Source organism: Bombus terrestris, chromosome 11 (assembly GCF_910591885.1).
Source record: "Bombus terrestris chromosome 11, iyBomTerr1.2, whole genome shotgun sequence".
Taxonomy (NCBI): domain Eukaryota; kingdom Metazoa; phylum Arthropoda; class Insecta; order Hymenoptera; family Apidae; genus Bombus; species Bombus terrestris.
This window is the reverse complement of record NC_063279.1, coordinates 705,283-722,670: the sequence shown is the minus strand read 5'-3', so window position 1 is coordinate 722,670 and position 17,388 is coordinate 705,283. Positions and strand designations below refer to the sequence as shown.

Here is a 17,388-nt window from a genome sequence, read left to right as displayed (position 1 = left end):
TATTCCTAGTGCCAAGGTCGCTAAATTCATTATAGTAGAAACTAAGTATTCCTAGTTGAGTGCATAATCGCGAGAACGCGAGCGACGTTTCTCCGATTCTTTGCACCTGCGATCTACGATAAATTGTCGTTGAAACGTCTTCTGCGGATAAAATAAATTCACGAGCGCCAGTTTCGTCAGTGGGAATAAAATTGGCAGAGGCGCCTGTCAATTTGTCGATGCGCTCGAGTGTCAAGAACTTTGTCGTCCTGCGTCGCTCGTCGCGCTTTAGCCTGTTCGAATCTATTTTAACTCCGGAACGATATAGCGTGCCCTAAAGATAACCGCGAAAACACGCTAGAGTAGCTTTCGCCTCGAGAGCCGTGCATATCCTGTGTAGAAGCGTTGTTCCGAATTGCGATCGGTTGACACGATATGAAAGAAATACATCGTGGCTCGCAAAACGCGATCTCGGACAGTTATGCAACGGCGTTAGAGATTGACAAACGTCGCTTGCCAAGAAACGCGTTAATAGGTTTATCCAAGATTTCCGTGATATCAAACTCTCCCGTCGCGCGCAAATATACAGATATGCCAAGGAATAAACACTACTCGCGATCGATCGGTGTTGTTGTTTATATATATACATATTATACAAATTATAGAACGTAAACAACAGCCACTCGACGCTTAGAAGTTTGTAGGGAAAGCACCCGCAAACACAAGCGGAAAAGTCTCGATTCAACGACTCGGTCGGTCGATTACTTCTCTCCCTAAAAGGGAGACCTCGATGACTCGAAGGAAATAAGAAAGGGAACGTTTTCTACGCGACGTTATAGGCATATCCTCGTGAAACGATAGCTAACGTGCGTCTCATCCTTTACACCGGCAGTCTGCCACTTAGTTCGTTTAACAGTGAATAGAACCAGTTGCTGCCGCTGCAAATGGAACGATCACAAATGTCGCTTTACAAATGTTATCCATGACCGAGAGAGTATCTCTCCTCTCCACGGAGGAGGATGTCGCGTCTTATTCGTCTAAACCTAAGTAAAGCCAACTCTTCTCTGCTACCTCGCAAACTTCTTTTCATTGCGTGTAAGATACTTCGATCTACTCGAAACAAACGATTTCGCTCTTAAAGTACCTATATAATAGAAATTAGAATTTTCTACGATTTTCCTTTACTCCGTACCTTTAACTCTGAAACGAGACTTGCGTATTTTCGTTTAAGTCATGGTGGAAAAATTAGCCGTAGAAAGCGGCCACGCATCACGAACCTATGGAATTATCTTCATCGAGAGACGAGAATGCTACCTACGGTTTCGAGACATTCGGAGAAGCTCGTGGCGAGATGCTTCGAAAATAGAATTTTCACCGCGGGTTAGGTCCTCCGTCGACTGTGTTACAGATCGGTCGTTGCTGCTTCGTTCCAGCCGTCTTCGCGACATTCCGTTCAAAGGCATTGCCCGGTTCTCTCGTTAAAACGGCTGAAAATTACCGACCGTTCTTCGATTTTAATCGGAAATACGAATACGCGTCGACGTTATGGCACGTAGTACAGTTTGTGGTACCAATTTTCTACGTTTCAGCATGTCGATTCAGCATGCTTCGAATAGCAAAATTACAACGAGAAAGAAACACGAAAGGCGTTATAGCTTTCCGTCGAACAAACCATTTTACGGGTTTACGACGTTAAAACGATCCGTACGGATATTTTTGTACTTTGTCCTGGTATCGTAAGACCGCGATTAATACGGTATACTTAAGAGAGAATCCTACGAACGTACGTTTCGAGGAAACACGCGCAATTCAAAGTAAACATGATTTTCTAAATCCAGGAAAACAGTCGTAATTATACGCTTTCTGTTTCAAAAATAATATACGTGTAATTATTCAACGAATTAACGTAGCGATAATAGCGCCCTGCTCTGTTTATTTTCGAACATCGCTAACGATGTGAAAAGTCGGCGTCATTATATACATAACAGTCGGTCGAACTGGTTCGCTATTGAACCGCATCTCGTAAATATTTAACGATGTTATGAAACGCGGTTATAGCTCTTGTGTACCTTTCGAATTCATAGGTTACGCTGCGCAGCCTCGCGAACCGTTGGCACGTATTGCGAGATTATTTTTTAGTGGCATGGCGCCACAACGTGATCCACGCGACACGCGAACGTGTCTTTTCGGTACCGCGATGTTTCTCTTTCAAGCGCTATATATTTTTTCCTTTCTGTCTTTATATTCGATTATATCTCTTATTAAGATGTCAAACCTACATTCGATGCAAAAAGTATCGGCACATAATGTAACGATACTATCTTACAGTCGTACAGAACGCTACTAAGTAACAACGAAATGATACGGAAATGCTATAATAAATACACGGTAAATCGGAAACAATCTACTTCACAAGTTCTCTGCAATTATTGCTCTTCCGTATATTTAACGCATCCTCGATGAATCTCGTCGAATCGTTGCTTCCTCCGTTCGTCCAATCGACGGAAACATAGCCAGAACATTCAGACAACGTATTTCAATGACTTCGTAAAGACGCACGCTGCGTTGCTGAGGGTATTACAGAGGGATCGAAGCAGAGTGTTGAACGGTTCGACGGAGGAGCAGAGAAAATGACGAAACAAGGCGGACGAGCGAGATATCGAAAGAGGGGTCTGCCCCGACGCGGCCTTTTTCCCCAAGTCCTTGAAGGCTAATCAACCATGATCGTTGCGTCGTTGACGTTAAAGTATGCACGAACAAACACGTCCGCATAAATCGGGATATTATGACAAGCGCGCGGGCATTCGTCGCGTCAACCGTGCATCGATATCGCGCAATTACACAAATTACCGCCACGGGACAACAAACTGGATCGGAAGCTTCCCCGTCACCTGTTTCGCGACTTTGATCAGCCTGGGAATCGTTCGCGGTTGTAGGCAAAAATTCCTTCGTTCTATACCGCAGCAACGATCTAGAGGACGCTCGGGGACACGGCGCGTCCTAAGAAGTCGCTACATCGGCTTAGAAATCATACACGACGTATGCAACGGCGCTACTAAAGTCAAACATCGCGTCTCGAGAACGTTTATTTAACGGCGATAAACGTTAAGCAAGTTCCTGATTAAGTGTACAATGTCGCGCCGTCTTTATTAGTCACAGCATTCGCAGCGAAAGGGATACCGATTCAGTGGCTTTGATTTACGATAACGATTCGATAACGACGCAGTCGCGATCCGATTGTAATAATCTTTCCGTATTATCATTCGGATCGCGGTTCGACCATCTAAAGCTGAAACTATCAAAATGTCGATCGAGTCTACGGATAAAGATCAACAGCCGTTTACTGCGAATTAGAAAAAGGAGCATAAAGACGAACGATAGCTAATAAATGGACAAGCAACGAAATATCGAACGTATTTATCCAGCGACCAATGACCGATCTTTCAGCGGCAATTAGAAGCGTAGCATGACTTACGGAGAGAAGAAACGCTCCACTCTCGCATCGATCGGTCGATACATCGTATACGAACGTAAGGAACGACGATCGAGGTCAAACGTCGATGAGCGATTCGTTCCTCCTCGAACGATCGATTCTCGAACGATCAAACAGAAGTGGAATAATAAACCTGTCGCTATCTGACGGTTCGTTTCACCGAACGAGATTGCGCGCGCGCGTGATCCAAGGTGTCGTCGGTTGCTGATTCGGTGTTAATTTCGAGGTCTACGATTCGGGGCGGATCGTTCGCTGAATCAGCGTGATTCAATGACGAGTCGTTGGCTGGCACATGCGCACGCGTGCTTCTTTTAATGCGAGAATCAACCGCGGCCAGCGCAATAACAAATTAACAAATCTGAGAGTAACGTCACATCCTCATCTCGGGCCCGACGCGCGATCATGGATCACGCGTGGGATGGCTGCGCACTGTGCACGCTCTTGCTCCTTCTGCCCCTGAATTACCGGTTACACCACACGGATACACGATGAATCGCTGCTATGCCGCTGCGGTGCTCCTGCTCCGTAACAGCATTGACCTTCTTGATTCGATCGCGTGCTTTTGGCCAGAAGCGAACACAACATCGTGACCTTACACCCTCGTTCATAAGCGTTAGGACACGCACGTTTCGTCTTTATACGGCCACTTATTACCAAGGTATTCGCACATTCCTACAAATTCCTTAACGGTCGAATTTCTGCGCCAAGTGTACGAATACTTTCGTCAACCGCCGTACGATCTTATTGGCCACAAATTATCAAAGAAACGATCGACCGATCGAAATTTTCCGTTAGTCGGCTGTTCGCCATTTACGTAGAACGATTACGAGTACGTATAACACGAATTCAAGAAACATAGATTACTGCCAAGAAACTGCTGAATAAATTAATCGTACACCTAGTCGTCTTAGTCGATCGTAAATATTAGCGAATAACGACGCGTGGAAAGCTGACGTTACAAGATTACTCTTCTTCCTTCTTGAATAGAATATAACGAGTTTGAATCGATAACGACGAGCATCGAGAAAATCGAATCTGTCCATTTCTACTGTTTCAACCAACGTTTCTCTCGACTTTGGTTTAACCAGCTGAATTGAAAGTAAAAAGTTAACGAGCGTATTAACAAGTGGATCGATTACGACCTCGTACCGACGTTTTAATTTAGGCCAATCGTGACGACTGTTATCAACGGCTACAGGATCGTAAAAGGAAAAATAAACCGATGAATTTTTGCCAATGGAAACCTATTAGGAATCCCTAAATCTTTAAAGTCTCTATTTAAAAGCAAATCTATTAGCAGTCTATTTCTCGTAGATAAACGTTTCGACCAAAGATTCCAGAGTTACGCAACGCGTCCTTGCGGTGCGTTTGCAATAAAAATGACATACTTATACAGTACGACGTATATCAAATTTTTTAGTAGAAAAGAGACAAAAGTATGCGTGACATTCTTATTGAAATATGGGATTTCGCAATATCGCGAACACTTGTCACAAGATCGATCTTATAAATTGCGAAGAACGCGATTATAACATCGTTGTGACACGTGCAAGTTTACATACGGAACGATGACATTCACTTTTATCTTTCGCGGTACGAGGTGCTTATCTAATCTCGAGTAAACCGCACGAATGTACGTTCAACACCTATAAATCATCCGTCGCTTCTCGTAAAATCGTAAAGCCATTTTTAAGGGAATAACGAAAAAAGTTTCATTCGCAAAAGCAAGAATTCTCATTGAAACTTTCGGAAAGCAAAAATACGTAAAATCTTTAACACCTTGCCGATATGTAAAACTTGGAAATAAATCTTTGTTACGTACACTTGTTTAATCTACTGTTTGAGCAATTGTTAGGAAATGATATCTCGCGAATCCAGGGATAAATCTCGAAGCTACTGGAAATGCAGCAAAAGCTACTTGATTCTGAATCGTTTCGATATTATTCGTTCGTTATTGGTTCAGCTATTTATTGAAAACGATATTCTTTTAAATATCTGCTACTTGAACGGTTTTCGCAGAACGCGTCCTTAACGATGAAAAAAGCTCGATTCGACCATGAATAAATCCTAGTTACAAGAAACGTAATATTCAAAAATAGTCTCAAGCCCTGTTATAAAACTCGCGACGATGAATATCGTTCCAAAAGCGACTATCTTCGCTCAATCTAGAGCTTAATTACAAAACCATGATCGATTACGCGATTCTTTACGCAATCGGCATTTATATAGCACTTGATAGTCACGCATCCGATAAATTCATACAATCCACTTTGCAATCGATCTGTCTGGCCTGCAACTCCTTTCCTTTGAGTGTGGGACGCGTAAACGTATCGTTAAGTTTATCCACGTAAAATGTATTCGCTTTATCGGATAAAGGTACGTCTATATGAGTTTCTATCGCGGCAAGGATATCGACTGCATTTCCCTCGGTGAATTTATCGATCAATCGCACGTAGAATGGCGCAATCGCTATCGTTATCTGATACGCGGCAAGAACTTTTTATCGGCGCGAAAAAATGCTCTAAATAAATGGTCGAACGGTGTCTGGACTGGTACTTGATACGCGAATCTCGACTCTTTTTTCTCGATTTTGCGCGACGATCGACTATGCGTAAAATATATCGTCGATATAAAATAATAGCGCGTTGATCGACGCGGTCGATTACGCGCGGCAAAACAGCAACTGGTTGCGTTCAACGAGAATTTAACGGAAAATTAGTCGACGCATTGCCAAATATTTATCGCATTCTAAAAACCTATTCTTTCTCTATTTTATAAGATTTTAAATTCCAAGATCCACGAAATCTAAATCTATGTTTCTTTGCACAGCGAGGGCAATTTCTCTTTTCTACTTTTCTAACGTTTTATCAGACTGCATAGCGAATAAGAGAGATTGGAAAATATATGCCTGTTCTAATTCCTTAAACGTAAGAGATGCGATCAATTTCTATACGAAACTATTTGAAAAAGCAGAGATCGACCAGTACGTTCTAACAATCGTAAGATTTTCTTCGAACCGACGAAAACCTTTGACGAACCTTTGAGAGGCAGGATTTCGTTGGAAATCAACGATAGAGCGTGTAAAGCGTGCGGGATTTGGTTGGCAACGCGATCAACGATATTTATGGAGTCACCCTATACATAAATCGGGCGCGCATGCAAGGATAGCCAAATGCAGTCTCGAGACACGTTCACGTGATTTCTAGTTCTAGGAGAGCAGTGAACTCGACGATCGAACGCCAGATCGTGCGGCCAGGCGGCGACGGACAACGAATACAGAGGCGACGCACGCGTGACGCGACGGTCTGACGCGCGCGCCGCTTCGACTTTGCTATTCTCGACTGCCTTCGCCGCTGAATCGCGTGCACCGCGAGCGTCGAGACGCGAACGCGTCCGTAAACTGGTTAGCATTGACCTTTTTAATTTGATTACAACGCCAGATAAATCCGACAGAAGCGAACCGTTTCTATCGCGATTGCATCATGTCCTGCGGACTCGGCACTAGGGATACAGCCGCGTGTCGTCCAATTAACGACGCTTCCAATTCCAATGATCGATTCATCGAGCCGCGGATCGCCCATTCCACGCTTTATCTCATTTTTATCGAGCTAAACTCATTTTTATATCGAGCATACATATACATTTATATACGTTCTTTGATAATCGAGCCTCTTGCGTGCCATGCCCGATTAACTCCACTTTTTCCAAGTTTCTCGATTCCGTCACCTATTCGATTATGATCGCGAATAAGCGTGGATTGACAGGAAGATCGTAACGTTCTTTGCATTTCGCTTTAAGCAGTTAGTCGATCGAACAGCACGATCGACGATTACCATTTTCCGATGCTTTAATTCCAAGTAGTTACAGTCAAATCGAAATAATCCTCCTGGTGCTGATCTCCATCTAGATTCCAAAGTACTCTGATAAGAAGTTCATGATCCATAACGCTTAACGAATCGTGTAACTGGTTTCGAGGTATAATTATACAAGTATTTCCATATAGCGTCTAAAGTGCTGGTAATAAGAATTAACGGACGGTTACATAATCACGACGTATGAATAACATAATTACGAATTGCATAGGTCGTCGATGATTCATGACGAATTACGTACCATGGTGTACATCGATGACCCACTACGCGGTTCGTATTATGCATCGCACGAAATCATTGACCACCTACGGCGGTCTCTTTGTTTCGTGTCGCGTGGGCATACGCTGTTCGCAACACCCATCCTAGGAATATATTTCATTTTTTGCCGAGTAGATCGTCCGTAATCTGTGATTTCGACACAATGACGAGGTAATGGTCGCGAATGATTCAGATCGGACATCCACCGTAGAATTTTTATATCCTTGCCAGACGTAAACCGCGAATGTCTATAATTCTTTCTTCATAGAGATGTTTCGCTTCCTGTTGCTAGGGAGTACCTTTTTTAGTTTACTTTACCTTTTTTCAAATTTCAGCCAAACGAAGAAATTCTATTGCTACAACTCAAAGGAACAATCGCGCAAGGAACGTTTTAACTAGCATAAAGTAAAAGATTAAAAGATAGTAGTACGTTCGTAGACACCTTTACGGTTTTCAGCCCGCTAATTACCTTTTATCGATTCTACTTTGATAATACGCGTAGTATAATAGGTTTTCGGTCTACCGAAATATTCCAATTTCATAACGCAAGATGTATTCAGCGAGTGTAAGACTACTCGTCTCGCTACGTTCACCGTGCGATTGTATACGTACGTATGTGCGACACGTGTTCCGCGTATCGTGCCTCGCATGGGAGTCTACAAACTCCAAACTCTAGACGTGTACTCGCGTGACTTCTGCTACTTGAGACCAGTGAACTCGCCCTGGTCGACGATCGAACTCGGTAACTCGCCCCTCCTTCCACTCGCGATGCCTATGCGGCGATATTCCACCCTTTGCAAACACGACCACGCGTAGGTGTACCGGTACTGTTATGTTAATATACCTTCCTCCGTGCTTTGCAGAACAGGAGAGACGCGATTGTTTCCACCAGTGCCGCCCAACTTTTCTTCCAGACGAAACCACCCCCGAAGACTTGGTCTCCCTAACCTAGGGAATTGTTATATCGATCGTAGAATATCGGCGAATCTGTGTATAAATTTAAACTTTTTCCAATAAAGAAATGAAATCTAAATGGATATTTTACATCGAATATTTTGCATAGTCTTGCGATTGTATACGTCTAGTTGCCGTATTTTATGTATCTTTGTCACGCGTCTCGAAGAAAGACAAAAAAGAAAGAAATTCTCAAAATGAAACTGACCAGGACTGAATTTAGGAAATCCAGCTACGAATTAAAGACAAAAGCGGAAAAATGTTCATTTGAGAACCTCTCCGTTCGAAGGTACGGCGAAGTTTTTATCGACATCGCACATCATTCTTTACGCGTGAACCAACACGCGTACATATATAGGAAGATGTAACGCTATCCAAATTTAGCATTCGGATGTGCGCTTAATTTTTTATTTACCATCGTATATGTTGATTTAGACGCTCTTTTCCGGTATGTTAAAAAATTCCTTATACTATACGTAATTCTGTATTTATTTTTGATAATATAGCGTACGGGTTACGCAATTCTAACTCGATACAAACAAGTCTCGATACGTTTTTCGAATCGATGGGTCGTTCCTGCTATTGTATGCGTACGAACGGATCTACTTCCTGTGCACGACGTTCTCCGCGATACTAGACCGCATAACGCGCGATAAAAGGGTATTGTAAACATCGTGAATAAATCGATCCGCCTTTAAATCCTTTTTCGATAATCTTACGTTTTGAAATTATTTGCTATGGATTTTCGAACGACCAACGACTGTCTCCGCAATTTCTGTCTCTCTAAGTGTAGTTTCGAGAGAAAGCGCGTCAACGGCAGTCGTAAATTCCCGTTACGATTGTAATAATCGACACCACGAATAGTTCGATCCCCTTATTTCGGTTAGGATAATAGGGGTGTGGTTGTTGTAGTACAACGCTGCGATTCACAGGGCTATAAAAATGTATATTTTCAACACTTTGTACAATCGCACAAATTAGTAACGCCGTTGATTAAGATACAGGTGACGAAGAAAAGGATCATTCGTAGATGAGAGAATCCGTGTATATGTTGACTTTGACTGTTCGTTGGTTATGAGAACCGGTACAGTTGACCCTCCTGACGGCGTAGAAACAATAGAAGAAGTAGGAGCCGTAGTGAGAGCCGTAGGAACTCTAAAGTTCGTTCTGATGTGATTACGGAGGAAAGCTCGGTACAGGTGTGCCCTTTGAACGAAGCGTTAGGTTTAGTTAGGCAATGATCCGCGATGCCGATTGGTTATGACCAATGTTGGGAATGAAGATAGGAGGAAGAAGCCTCCTAACAATGTGGTTCATGGGCGACATTGTTTATGGGAAAATACCTGCTTCTCCGTAATTCTTAAGAGCGCCCAATAGAACCCAAGGACCTTTCTAAAAACCAACCGAAAACACTTTTAGGATTAGAGAGTCTTTTCGGGTAAACAGCTCGACTTAAACCATATGTACGAACAATGCAGTTAGGAGTTTAAGTTTATGGTGAGTCCTTGAGCCTATCGAGGGTTCGAAGACTGTCAAGCCACGCGGGATGGAGTGCCGATGTCTTGCGCGACGTAACACTAAGAAGGCGAGAAAATTTTCCGCTAACGAATGAAACGCACTTGCGCGTCTACTGATTTCTCCGTACTTCGATGAAATTATACACGTGACTGGCGGCTAAACACGCACACAGCTGGATGAATCATCTGGCGCCGTGGAAAATTTATATTAGAAGCACCGGTTCTTATCTAACCTTAACCTGCACGCACAACACGAGTAAATACATTATACGTAGGTGCGTTGTAGCGAGAGTTTGTTTCGATTTGCGTCGTGCGAGTTATTCATGGGCCACGAATGGCTAATACGAGTAAGATCCAACGTCTTATTCTCAACGATATTCATCTTTCGACGAGGAAATCGACAAGTACAGCGGTGTATGTCAAGATAAGGTCGCTTTGCGTAAGAAATTGCAGATTTTGCAAAAATTCGTGTCACGTGCAAAATTCTAAATTCGTTCGTTCGTTCGGATATAAGCTGATATACCGCAACTACTTTATGGTAAAGTATACCGGAAGCGAACGTTCTTAACGAGTCTTTTATCGTTTGATATCCAGAGGAACGAGTGAAACTGGTTCACCAAAGACTCGTTGCAATTACAAAGCAATTTCTCTCTTAATACACGATTATGTTTACGTTAGGATATCCGAGAGAAATGCCGCGTAGGTCACCGGTGATTCATAATGTACAAGCGAACTTTCTTTTTAACGAACCTCCATCTTCCGTTTTACGCTAACGTCGAACGAGAGAAAACAGATTCTCAAGATCTCGCCGTAAATATTCTCACGATACGAACCATATTGGAAAAAATGTTTAAATATCAAATGTACGAAGCGAATTGCGCGATAGAGTTAAATTATTCTGCCTTTTCTAAAAAAAAAAAAAAAAAAAAAAACGAACGCAATTCTTTGAAATCATCTTCGAGGAAAAAAAGGAGGCAATTCTTGCGACTCGTGAACGACCATGGAGAAGAATTGACGAATAACGAAGAAAGAGGAAAAAACGCTGACGATGACGGATGTTCGTTTTATTGTTCGAATCGTCAAAAAACAGCAAAGCATCGCGCTGCGAATAATCACAGCGGATACTGCCGTTCTGAACAGGAAACAACGAACGTCGTCGTAAAATTAAAACATTCTTTCGTTCAGTCGTTTCATCGAACAACGTATAAATCGCGATTCGGTGGGAAATTCAAGGAATCGAACGATTAAACGAATCCGAATTTCGAATTACTTTTACAAAAATTTGATCGAAGTCACGGACGCAGTAAATAGTCATTGAACCAGATACTTCGAGTACGTTAAGCATACGCGTACTTGACCGACTTTTGAAAATAAGAGGAATTCCTCGAATCTGTTTTAACATTTGTTGGCCACACTCGCGATTCTCGAACCATTAATACGGAAATTACGGTGAATTGAAAATTCAGAAAAATACACACGATCATCGAACGAAAGAAAACCAGGGCACTTAACGTCGCAAGAGAGTAGTTTCGCAACTAAATTTATCAGTTCCTTGTTTATAAACCGTTTATAAATGTTCGTACTAGTAGAACGAAATACGATAATGTAATTTATAAAATGAAATTTCTAGGATAAACAAAGACACCGACGCAGCGATTATTCTCTATTTTCTGGTAAGGTGTTGGCACGTGGAAATAATCCATTTTGACCAGAAATAGTGAAAATGATGGTATCTGGAATCCCCGTGACAGAGTTCAAGATTCGCTATAGGAGCTAACTGCTTTAAAATCTTGAGACATTGAAGGATCGGAATCTTGCAGCGTAACAAATTGCTCCATTACGTTTCATAGCAGGAACCTGCCAGCGCGGATAGCTCCGTTAATTAACACGTTCAAGCATAGTTATTCATAGCGTTATTCCGCAAATCTTTCACTCGACACGCGCACGTGAGCATAGGCCGATCGCCGTTGAATTATGCTCGCAGGAAGGTCTTGGAGGCAAGGACGTTCCGGTTGAAGCGAACGGAAAAGTGACGTTTCAGTCCATTCGCATGATAATTAAATTCTCGGAAGGGAGACGCGGAAAACGTTCGTCTATCGACGGTCGAAACTCGTTGAAAAAAGTCATCGATCGGTTTTGAAGCGGGGGGGAAAAAAAGCGAAAAGATCGGAAACCGAAGGAAAGGGGATATGGAAGTTAAGAAGGCGGAATAACGAACGAAGGGGCACCAAGAAATAGAGAGGGCCGCGACAAGAGAGGGAGGGAGGAAGGAAGGAAGGAGGGGAAAAAGGCAAGAAAGAACGCGAAAGCGAGCGTAGAGGGGAGGAAAGGTGTTCGACGACGAGGAAATTTCCATGACGTAGTCGTACACTGCACATACTGCTGTGGTCGGTCGCCATGACTTCCAATTCCAAGCACGCGTCATTGTCGGTCGGCAATTGACCGAAACTTGTTCGGTTTCGAGGATCGAAATCTGCCACACGGCAAACTAGTTTCTGTTACGAAACAAAAGGGTCGAAGTCCCGACGACCGCCACCGTTCATAGATACACGCCCCCCCCCTCCTTCCGCGCCTTTCTTTCCTTCTCTACACGTTCTTTGCCCTTTTCCTTTTCTTTTTCGAGATAGGAGACGGTTCAAGGGGAAGGAGAAGGTAAGAAGGGTCGGAGCGAGTCCGCGTGAATAACGAGGCACCCGGGTAGTGGAGAGAACATAGCAAGGGTCTGATGAAAGGCTGTTTTGCACGAGTGCCGGTTTCTTCGAAATCCTGTTACCAGAGAAATCTTTCTTCCTATCCGGACTCCTTTGTTCCGTTCACGGGCTTGGCAATCCGCTGTTACAAGAGAAATGTAACTGACCGATTCTTCTCTGCCCCACTGACGGATCTTTCTCTGCCTAATAGCGAAATCGATCAATAGATTTCTATCGTATAAGTAATTGCGCGCAAACAATCCCGTAGAAGAGAATCTTTTTGACGAATTATCAGGCAGTCGACGATTATTAAATGACTGGATTCTAAATTTTTACGGTGATTTAGATGTTTTATACCGTGTCGAGATATTATTCCGATTGGGAGGAGTGGGAATATTCGCACGCGCGCAACTTTCTATTTGTCAAAAATGTGCCAACTTGACACAGGGTACCTGGCCGTGTCGTTTATTAGCGACTACTTTCTAATTCAAGATTTTAAAGAATTCTCGCGTTCCACTTTTTACATTCGTATGTATGTAAACAGAAGAAGAAAACACACGAAGATGTTAACTTTTAACGGCTGAATCGATTTAATAAATGCAGAATTACAGTACCTATCTTGCCACTATGGATATTAGGATGACAGATACAAGTAATTAAGAAGACTAATAAAGATAAACGTCTCTTTCGACAAAGAATGATAAATCACTCGAAAAAGATGTTTCGGAATACCGTTGCACAATCGTTGATTGATTATGCGATAATCGAAATACTCGGCGGCAGATTGTGGAAATTACGTGATAAATTCTTATAAAAAGTTAAAAAAAACTACCAGAAGAGATTACGACGGGGTCACTGACAAGAGATTCCTCAAAACTTCGTAAAAAAGCCCAAGTACGCATCTCTATAGCAAAGATACAAATTTGTTAGAGTTTAATGAAACTTGTAGTTCGATACTAAGAAAGCTACGTTAATCAGCGTTAAAAAAAACTTGATCGATACTACGGATTTTCTTGCTTGTGCTACGTGATACGGTGTAAAGCTAAACAACGAAAAGATCCGAAAAAACACGATCGTTCGGACTGGATTCGATTCATCGATCACAGACAGTTCGTGGACGGAAGAAGTCAACGTTCGGTAAGCAAGTCGCGTGGAAAACTATGCCCATTCGTCGATTACAATGGATCGAGGTCAAAGCAGAAACTAGATGTCACAGAAGGTAAGAACGAGCTTTTATTCCCTTGTAAAGCACGCGATACCCGAAATTCGAACGAAGATTGACAAATAAAGGACACGGTCGAGATCATAAAACCGTTATATTCGCATTTATGAAATTTTAAAACGAGTCATGGTCGTTCAAGCAAAATCAAAAGGATTAACCTGTCAGCGGAATACGATAGAATTCCGCCTATCTGCACCCGAAGGACAAACGAGAATGACATAAACCAGAGTTGCCGATTATCCCCATTATCTATGGTTCCGAAACGCGTCGAACCTCCCATTCCGGTCGAGCGATATACTTCCTATCTATAGACAAAGTACGGTAAAATTTATTTTGCGCTTCCAATATTCTATAATATACATATAATACTTTATAATATATCGATGAGCAACTGTCCGTCTCATTTATACGATACCGAAAACAACATGTAAGCAACGTGTGACTGACAATCGCTCGAAAACGGAACGACGAGAAACGTGTCTAGAAGAAAGTAATTAAGATTTCTTCCGAATAAATGGAGTTCCGATAAACGGAGTCGTATCGCGAGTGTCGGTTGACGGATGTAATTCGAGTGTACCGTAACGGGGCTCTGGCCTGTTGGAGACGATAGTCGGGCAAGGTCGTTCGCCGGAAATATCTGTCGGGATCGACTTCTGCCTGCGTAAAACGACCCTTCGAAAAACTCGTTCGCCCAGCGAAAAACTTAAACGAGATCCTCTTACGCGTCTTTGCACGGTAAATTTGGCTGGCAACAAGGCTTACGAACAAGTTTCGTTTCAACTATTCTCATTCGAGAACGCGCTCAAAGATGAAAACAAAGTCATCTTGCTGTCTACGATCGATGTTATCCTAATTTACCGAAGACAAGAAATTCTATTTAATACGATTACTTTGCCAATGGTCTTTCAAGCACTATCGATGAAAATCAACATTTTCTAAAGCTGATTCGGTAATAGACGTTTAAACTATCGCAAAACTAAATTGTTAAATGTTAACGAGAAGATCAAGAAGTGTACCTAAATTTCAATTTCATTAAGACTGATCACCAAAAATTGATCTTTAAGATATGGCTACGTAAAAATGGGAGAGACGTTTGCGCTACTTATCAACATTCGATTTAACGACTAATTTTACAGTCGACTCTTGCGAATAATAAAACACATCTAGTTTAAAGTAGGCAAAGAGCGGAATGGCGATATCAAATTCACGCGCTCTCTAAGAAGCTGTTTTGTCTTTAAAGGTTCCGAACAAACACGACTTCCAATAAAAATTTGCCGAATGAAAAAATATGAAATTAGATACTTGGAAATTTTTATTACGAAATGATCGAAAGAAAACTGTTATAACAATCTGTGTAAATTTTCGAATTTCTCGCTTTTCCCCGGGTGAATCGAAAGAGCGTAGAATTTCAGACTTTGTTAAATCCAACGATTCAGCATATTCACATTGGCGGAATAAGAAATTGCGATTTACGGAGGAGAAACCAGCTCGCGATCGCGGTCCGGGCACAGCGCCTCGACGTTAGATCTCGCGATTAAATTGACAGACGTTGGTGCAGGACGATGTGGCAAGAACCCGTTGAATTCGTTAGATTAGAAAGTAAACAGTGGCAGAGAATCAGCCGTGATTCGTAGCTGCATTTTATCACTTGGCTCTTGATAACGCGTGTAACGCTCTTCTAACGACGTTTCGTATACGTACCTATACCACCAACCCACGCTCTCTTATTTATCCTTCGTCTCGTTTCATACAATTACTCTTAATTAAGTTTTATCGGTGACTCAAATATGAGTTGACGAACCAAGGTTTGCCAATGTCTCCGGTATCAAAATCGTCGAAAGATAACGATAATGACGATAATTTTTCAAGAGTTGATCGCAACAATTGCATATGTGCAAGTCATAGTTCGATCACAAGGCGACAATTTACAATTGCAAATCGACGAACGTTACAAAGAACTTTGTTTCTTTACGACCCGAATTTCTTTCGTTCAGTCCGTATCTATAATCGGTTGGACGAATTCTTTCGGTCCTTATCCTATCGATCGTTGATATCTCCGAAGAAAATGGCTACCTCTGTGTCACGAACCTTCGAATATCACTGTTATTAAACGCTCGTCGCTTATCGCGCTACTTAACAGGACACGCACGATATCACGAAAAAAAAAAAAAAAAAAAAAGAAAACCATACAAACGATAATTTTATCGTAACAGATTCCAACTTCCGTATCAGTTAACCGTCATTGAAAAATTCTGATTTGACTGTTCATATACTTTAAAATATTTATTTGCCTTCGAGTGCTCGCTGATTCAGACGAACGGATTTAATCCAAGACTGGAAAACTAACTTTCGCTAAAAAATACGTTTAATCGTATTTTCATCGCAAAAAGATTTATTCTTTCTTCGGTGTATTATTAATAATATAATTCTGAAAATTTGTAGACAATTAAATCATAAAGAATAAATGCAAGGAATTCATTGTACCGAATTGGAAAGAAAGAGAAATTAATCGATGTATATTCTCGTTCGTACTACGCAGTTTCCTTCGCTTCCAATGATCAGAAATGAATTTCTTTTAGGTCATCGCAGTTGTACGAGTTAATCTCGCCATACGATCTTAAATAATCATAACGAACGTATCTCGCTGCTCCAAACTTCGAACGTAATTGCCCCATTTTCGTTCTAACCGTTTCGTTCTGTTTTAACAGACTTCATCTCTGTTTTTACAGACGGCGAATTAATCTATTTTAACGCGATCGCGAAACTTGGTCAATACCAGAAAAAAGTCGTCGTAATTGATTCATCGTAATCCTGGAAGCGAAACGAAGAGGAATTTGATTTCCGCTACGAAACGGAAACATTCTCGCGTTCTAATAACCGCCCAACTCACGGGTTACGTGCAATGATTTCACGATTGAGTAACAATGGAAAGTATCCGCGAAACACTTATGGACAAGAAAAAAATAAATAAGCGAAGGAAGAAGAGAGGGAACAGAGAGGGGAAAGAGTACGAAGCGATTAGCGAAACAGCGCACTTTTTCTCGACCTCGTTTTATTAATTTCACGTGACACTTAATTCAGGTTGGAACGATTGGTTGATGAGTCGATGCTTCGTAAGCAACGTGCGATGCTGGAATTCGCGGCAATCGACAGAGAGAAAAAGAGAAACAGAGAAAAAGAGAAACAGAGAAAAAAGAGAAACACGTGGCGATCGCATGCTCCAATACACCAGCCAGACTTCCACGTATTCGAACGAGGAATCGCCTACGAATGTCGTTTCGTTCGCGTACCGATTTTTTTCGCATCGATGAAAATTCGATCGGTCGCTCGTTGAAATTACGATTTTATAAACAACTATTTCGTCTATAACTATAATATAAATAAATAAAAATGATATTTTCTC

At 41.9% G+C, this 17,388-nt stretch overlaps 1 protein-coding gene across 1 annotated transcript in view; it reads right to left on the bottom strand.

The window, feature by feature from the left end:
* The window catches only part of LOC100644569 (proton-coupled amino acid transporter-like protein pathetic), a 36,787-nt gene that overhangs the window by 16,603 nt on the left and 2,796 nt on the right, over nucleotides 1-17,388 (bottom strand). The gene's annotated exons all lie outside the window — the stretch shown is intronic.